Source organism: Punica granatum, chromosome 4 (genome assembly GCF_007655135.1).
Source record: "Punica granatum isolate Tunisia-2019 chromosome 4, ASM765513v2, whole genome shotgun sequence".
Classification (NCBI taxonomy): domain Eukaryota; kingdom Viridiplantae; phylum Streptophyta; class Magnoliopsida; order Myrtales; family Lythraceae; genus Punica; species Punica granatum.
The window spans coordinates 10665407-10671510 of record NC_045130.1 but is presented as its reverse complement, the minus strand read 5'-3'; positions in this window follow the sequence as shown (position 1 = coordinate 10671510).

Genomic DNA, 6104 nt, shown 5'->3' with positions numbered 1-6104 from the left:
TGTATCTCTCACTTGCAGCAATTACTGCAGAAATGACATGCAAATGTAGCATCGTGCATCTTTCGGCTGAAAGATAGATAGATTGGGTCCCAAGCAAGGCTATCCGTTTCCCTCTAAAATCGAGGCTTGCCTTGGTCTCATTCAAGTCTAGATCTTCATAGACCGAGATCTTCCCTCAGCCAAGAAGCCACCGCAACAGTAGGACTTGAGCGAGAACTCGAAGTTAGCTAGCATTTCTTTTTGGTAGAAAGGAAATAACATTAATCAAACGAACTTAGTCCCCTAACCATATCCGTGGTGTGGTCTCGTACAAATATAGGGGAAGAAATCCCCATTGTATCATAAGTTACAAGAGCTGCCACATCTGATGGTGGATTATCAAAGCACATGAGGTCTTGACCGGTGTCCCGTCCAATCCATGCAAGAGCATCTGCCACCTTGCTCACTTCACGATAAACGTGCTGCACCCGAAACTCTCGGAAGTGTCTCCCGAGTTCCCTGCAATCATCAATAAGAGGTTTTAGTAAGAAATTATCTTGAGATGACCCCCAGATTAGTTCCACAACCACCTTGGCATCTAACTCAACCCAAAGTGACCGGATACCCAGGGATTTGGCCATAACAAGCCCCTCACGTATCGCCCACAATTCTGCCACAAGGCTGTTGGTCGTTCCTAGAAACAAAGCAAAGCCTCGAATGCAACGACCTAACTCGTTTCTCAAAACCCCTCTAGCCCCAGCGTGGCCTGGGTTACCCGAGGCCGACCCATCCGTGTTAAGCTTCATCCATCTCGAGGGTGGTGAAGTCCAGGCAATGTTCATAGAATGAGTCGTCCGAATAACCGTACTGGACAAGAGTGCTTGGAACTATGCTGATTTGCAGATACAAAGATTAGGAAGATTTACGGAGTTTGAAGCTCTTTGAAATATAGTTTCATCCCGTTTCTTCCAAATAAGCAATATGAAAGTGTCCCGCTTTGAGAGAGGGACTTCCAAAGAATTCCAGAAATCCATCGCTACCAGGCATTGTTTGAGAACATGGGAGATATCCTCAACATGATTATGACAAATGGAGCAAGTAGGAGTGATTCTCATGCCCCTATGATGCAACAAGTTTGTAGTAGCAATTTTCTCATGACAGCAGAGCCATAGGAAGTTGATAATCCTTGGGTGAGAGAGAGTTTTCCAAAGCCACTGTCATTCTTTATCAGGGACCTTAGGGTCCCGCCCACAAACCAGTTCATATGCTGATTTGGTGTTAAACTGGCCATTGCTCGAGTAATTCCACACTTGAATATCCATTGAATGGCTCCCAATAGACCTTGGGACACTGAGAATAGCATCGCAAATCGAGTCAGGGATATGAAAGGAGATATTTCCCCAGTCCCATGATCCGTCCTGTTTGAGAACATCAGCCACAAAAATGTTATTTTCCCTTTCAACTAGAGGTCCCAAGATAAGTGACCTTAGTGGTCCAGCATCAGCTCGAGTATCAAACCAAAAGTTAACTTCTTGACCACCTCCAATGGCCCATTTAGTACCCAAGCTACAAACAAAATTACCATGCTGCAGGGCCAATCTATTCAGGGAGCACCCTTTTCCAGGTCAAGGCCTCACTTGAAAATTATGACATAAGATGCGAGTCCAAGGCCTGCTGTCTTGTTGGACTCTCCAAGCAAAACCCCCAAGCAAGGCCAGATTACGGCCCTCTGCACTCTTAATACCCAAACCCCCACTTTTTTTTGGGAGTGTAACTGTATCCCAACCCACTAAGTGTAGTTTATTTTTTTCCTCCAAAGAGCCCCAAAGGAAGTTCCTGTCAAGACGATCAAGAGCTGCACACACATTTTGGGGTAGAAGTGTGCATTGCATAATATGGGAAGGAACTGCATTTAACACAGAATCAATCAAGACAGCACAACCAAGCCATGGATAGGAGCCTAGACGTCCACCCCCCGAGTTTATCTTTCACTTTATCCACTAAGAAACTAAAGGAACTGGACTTAGTGGCCGACATATGTTGGGAATTGGTGTATGCCCTAGATGCAATCTATCATCAGTTCTGTAATATGATATCTATTTCAGTATAATACGAGGCATTTCTGTTATTGTGTAGATTGCGCTAAATATGATTTTATACAATAATGTTCTTGGAATAGTATGTTCAATAGGCATCAAGTGTGACTTGATTGTGAGATCCTATAATTATCGAACATTATTCCTAAATGTCCATAGTCAAAGTATTATCGTTAATTAGGACAACGATAATACGGTTAAACTAGTGTGGGTGTTGATTGATGACCAAGTCTCATAGGTCATGGATATGGAGATATCAAATCACACCACATGTATATATTAAGAGTAATGTGTATTGGACTGATCTGCCATGAGATTGCTACATGGGTTGTTACGTGACTGTCATTAGCATATCTCAAAGTGACTATAGTGTAATGGTCCTTTGACTTGAGGTCACCATGGATTCCTACGTGTAATGTCGTATATTTTGATACTGTCAAACGCCACCGTAACAGGCTGGTTATAAAGATAGTTATTGGGTATGCCATAAAACATGGAAAAGAATGTGAGTGACCAAGATAGGATTTGTCCCTCCTACGAAACGGGAGCGATATCTCACGGCCACTTGGTGGTTAAGTCTAAAAGTGTATGCATACCCAAATGAGTCGATATAATGATATCGAACTCATTTGTTCTAATAGACTTACCCGGTAAACCAAGAAAGAGAGATATTGAGCCATACAAGGATGTCATCGACCATGCCTTGGGCTCAATAGAGATATAGAGGACAATGGATTATATTACACGGTAACGTAAGTCACAAGGTTCGTCGAGAAATTGACTTTCCGATTACTTGAGTAACAGCGATGCATTGCTAGATGCCGCTCACTGTTTGTGATATTGAAATAGAGATTTCGATATTACTATCAACGTAATTGGGAACCTACAGGGTCATACACTACGACTAAATTGATGAGATATTTTGAAACAAACAAAATCGTCTAATAGAGATTAGATGATTTATGGTGCGACCAATTAATCGGATATTTAATGAGATTAAATTTGTCGATTAATTAGACTCGATTTATTAGATTAAATGGACACAATTGATGCACGATCCATGTGATGACACATGGCAATTTCAAACTCTTAATTCTCATTATCCCACATCGGTGGGGTTTTGATTTCTTCCTCCCCCTGTTGCTTATAAAAGGGGGGGACAACATACATATATACTTACTTATATATATGATATAGATATATATATATACAGGTGTATGCAAATGTGTGTGTATGCTTTATATATATATATATGTTCTGATACATATATGTATGCGTGAATATATGTGTATGCATATAAAGCTTATATAATTTGGGTTGAATTGTTCAACTCAAATTAAGTCCATTAGTCTTAAAATTTCGGGTATTGCATCGGTGTTTCTTTCGAGTAGTGGCCGCTAGCACCGCCGATCTCGAAAACTCGTCGACAAAGTCGGTGTGGATACTAGTGGAGGCGTCACCCGTGGGACGCTCGGTCGACAATTTTAAATATTCCAGGTACGCTTTTATTTACTCTTATTCTTCTAATAGGTCTTGGAATTAGTTTCACGGGTAGGAAATTTTGAATTTTTGTTTCTTTTTCGCTTCCGTAGATCCTGTGAAACTAGCAACATATCCATGGGAAAGCCTAGATATATCCCTAGACTAGAAGCCTCTGATAGCACAAATAGACTGCTGACTCTATTCCTCGAATTAGGCAAAGCATTACAAGAAAAACATATCCGAGATTTCGCACTATTTACCTTTTGTCCAGATAAGGAACAGAAAAGATCAAGCAGGTTAGCCATAGAAGAGCAAGTATGATCATCCATCTTCCCGAACAAAATGATATCATCCGCGAAAAACAAGTGTGAAATGGTTAGAGAACCTCTTGAAAGACGAAACCCTTTCCAATTTCCACTTTGTACTTCCTTGTCAATCAAATGAGAAAAATAATCGAAGCACAAGATAAAGAGATATGGAGAAAGAGGATCCCCTTGATGGAGTCCCCGAGATGGGAGAAAGGAAGCTAAATGGCCCCCATTAAAAAGCACATTCACTTTGGATGAAGAAATACAATGCATAATAAGCTGAATGATAGACTCAGGGAAGTTAAAAAATGCAAGAGTATTCCTAACAAAACTCCACTCGAGTCTATCATAAGCCTTTTCCAAATCTAATTTTAAGATCATAAGCCCTTCTTTCCCTTTCTTCTTTTTCATGGTATGAATGGCTTCTCTCAAAATAACAACATTGTCACTAGCCCTTCTCCCCGGTATAAAACTAGATTGGAAGGGCGATATGAAACTATCAAGGAATGGACGAATATGACCAACCAAAATCTTAGAAATGACTTTGTAGCTAGTGTTACAAAGGCTAATAGGGCGAAATTGCGATATACTCTCCAGATTAAGGCATTTAGGAATTAAAGAAATGAGAGTATCATTGACCCCTTCCGGGAGAGTTCTATCCTTTAAAGCTCTTTGGACAAATTCCACAAGAGAATTCTCAATCACATCCCATTGTTTTTGGAAAAAGATGGGGTGAAGCCCATCAGGGCCAGGGGCTTTTAAAGGTTTTAAACAATTTAGGGCCCCACGAATTTCAGTCTCATTCACTGGAGCAAGCAGGGCTTGAAAAAGATCCTCAGGAGTAGGTTTTAAAGCATTCATGTCACACGAACATTTCAGATGAGATTCAGAAAAGCCACAAGTATAAAGGTCAATAAAAAATTGATTAGTAGACCCCATAAGCTGGACAGGATCTGAAATCCATTCCCCCACAGAATTTTTCAAAGCAGTAATCTTATTGCAACGCCCATTGACCAAAGTAGACACATGAAAAAATTTTGTATTACGCTCACCCTCCAAAATCCATTCTGAACAAGATTTTAAAAGCCATAGATCATGCTCATTTCTAAGGAGAGAATTGAAATCCTGACGAAGGGATTTTTCCAAATTAACAAGAAAAGAATAAGGTCTTAAAGTAAGTTTCTTTTGGATACCTTCTAACCTTGCTAGAATCCTCTTTTTTCTATAAAAACAATGTTTCCAAAAATATCAATGTTCTATTGATACGCCCTAAGAGCAAAACATTTAACAGAAGAGGAAAGATTATTATCCCCCTCCTCCCAAGCCTCTCTGACTAGATCCTTGAAAGGGGGATGAGACAGCCACATAGTCTCGAACCTAAAGGGCCTATCAGATCTAAACCGAGGAAGAGGATTAAAATTCACCAGCACTATGCAATGGTCCGAGTGTACTCGAGGTAAATGATGGACCTTAGCGTTAGGGAATAACAATCTCCAAGCAGAATTGGCTACCACTCGATCTAGCCTTTCTTGAATGAGGCCCCCAAATTGACGAAGATTGGTCCAGGTAAAACGGGGACCAGAAAAACCCAAATCCGTAAAGGAACAATTATCTAAGACCTCGGCAAACCTGAGTGCTCTAGACATGCAGATTGGATTACCACCCAATTTTTCAGATTCATTTAAAACTTCATTAAAGTCACCTATAACCCACCAAGGCATATTATGCAGTAAAGCAACAGACTCTAGATTATTCCATAAAACTCTTCTTTCTTCTAGCCTAGGGCTTGCATAAATTGCAGAAAAAAGCCACTTGAAGTTAGAATTTCTTACCCCCATAATGACATGAATCTCTTGTTCCGTGTATTCAAGAGTGTTAACGAGGACAAAATCCGAGCACCACAAAAGAAGGATTCAGCCTCTGTGTCCTATAGTTGGAGTAGCCTCCCAGCCATCAAACGGGAATCTGTCTGCAAACACCCGTGCACGGCTAAGGTTTAGTCTTGTCTCCGTGAGCACCAGCACATCAGGACGGTGTGTTGCTATCAGATCTCGAATGGTATTCACCGCATTATCGTTAGCAAGACCATGACAATTCCATAACAAAGTCACCAAGTGGAACTAATTTTTGAAAGGAAGAGTGTCGCTGGTCATTTTATAATCAGTCGAAATTTACCTAAAAAAATGACTTACTGTATTTATGTGAGTTGCAAATTGCTACTTGGCACGTGCAACATGTG